This window comes from Octodon degus, unplaced genomic scaffold, assembly GCF_000260255.1.
Source record: "Octodon degus isolate 3935 unplaced genomic scaffold, OctDeg1.0 scaffold00016, whole genome shotgun sequence".
Lineage (NCBI taxonomy): Eukaryota > Metazoa > Chordata > Mammalia > Rodentia > Octodontidae > Octodon > Octodon degus.
The window spans coordinates 25,102,997-25,104,565 of NW_004524592.1; positions in this window are offsets into that span (position 1 = coordinate 25,102,997).

The following is a 1,569-nucleotide window of genomic DNA, read 5'->3' on the forward strand; positions in this document are numbered from 1 at the left end:
GAAGTACAGACCATCTATTCCAATTTTCTGTAGGACTTTGAACATGAATGAGTGTTGGACTTTGTCAAAAGCCTTTTCTGCATCAATGGAGAAGATCATGTGGTTTTTAGTTTTTGCTCTATTGATATAGTATATTACATGTATAGATTTTCTAATATTGAACCATCCTTGCATTCGTGGAATGAATCCTACCTGGTCATGGTGTATGATCTTCTTGATGATTTACTGTATTTGATTTGCTAGGATTTTATTGAGAATTTTCGCATCTATGTTCATGAGGGAGATAGGCCTGTAGTTCTCTTTCTTAGTTGCATCTTTTCCTGCTTTTGGTATCAGTATGATACTTGCCTCCAGGAATGATTTTGGGAGGATTGCTTCCTTTTCAATTTCATGGAAGAGTTTGAGGCATATAGGGACTATATCTTCTGCAAATTTCTTGTAGAATTCAGCTGTGAATCTGTCCAGACCTGGACTTTTCTTTGTTGATAGGTTTTTAATTACATTTCGTATTTCATTGGCTGTTATGGGGCTATTGAGAGTGGTTATATCTTGTCGATTCAGTTGTGGTAATTTGCACCTTTCTAGGAATCTGTCCATTCCTTCTGTGTCTTCTGCTCTGTGAGAGTAAAGATTCTCAAAGTAGCTTTTGATAATCTTCTGAATTTCCACTGAGTCTGTGGTAATTACACTCTTTTCCTTCCTTATTGCTTGTATTTGAATTTTTTCTTTCCTCTTTTTGATGAGGTTAGCTAGGGGCTTATCGATTTTATTTAATCTTTCAAAGAACCAGCTTTTTTCTTTTTTAATTCTTTAAATTGTTTCCTTTGTCTCAATTGAATTAATTTCTGCTCTAATCTTTATGATTTCCTCCCGTCTTTGGGCTCTGGGTTTGGTTTGCTCTTCCTTTTCTAGTTGTTGAAGGTGCAGAGTTAGGGTATTTATTTGTTCCTGTTCTGTTTTCCTAATGTTTGAGTTCACAGCTCTGAATTTCCCTCTGAGAACTGCTTTCATTATATCCCATAAATTCCAATCAATTGTGCTTGAATTTTCATTGAAGTGTAGATATTGTTGAATTTCTTGTTTAATTTCATCTGTGACCTATTGGTTGCTGGGTATCATTTGATTTCCATGTATTTAGGGTTTTTTTTTTCTGGTTTTTTTTTGTCATTTATTTCCAGTTTTATCGCACTGTGGTCAGGTAATGTACATGGAATAATTTTTGTTTTCTTACATAGACTTAACCATGACCTATGGAACAGTATGTGGTCTATTTTAGAAAATGACCCATGTGCAGCTGAGAAAAATGTGTATTCAGCAGTGTTTGGGTGGAACACTCTGTATGTGTCCACCAAGTCCATTTGTTTCAAGCTCTGGTTCAGTTCTGTTATTTCTTTGCTAAGTTTTTGTCTGATTGACCTATCTTTTGGGGATAAGAGGGTGTTAAGATCTCCTGTTAAGATTGTGGTATTGGATGTTAGATTTTTCATGTCCATTAAGATTTGCTTTATATAGTTGGGTGCTCCCGTGTTTGGTGCATACATATTTATGAGTGTTACCTCTTCCTCTTGA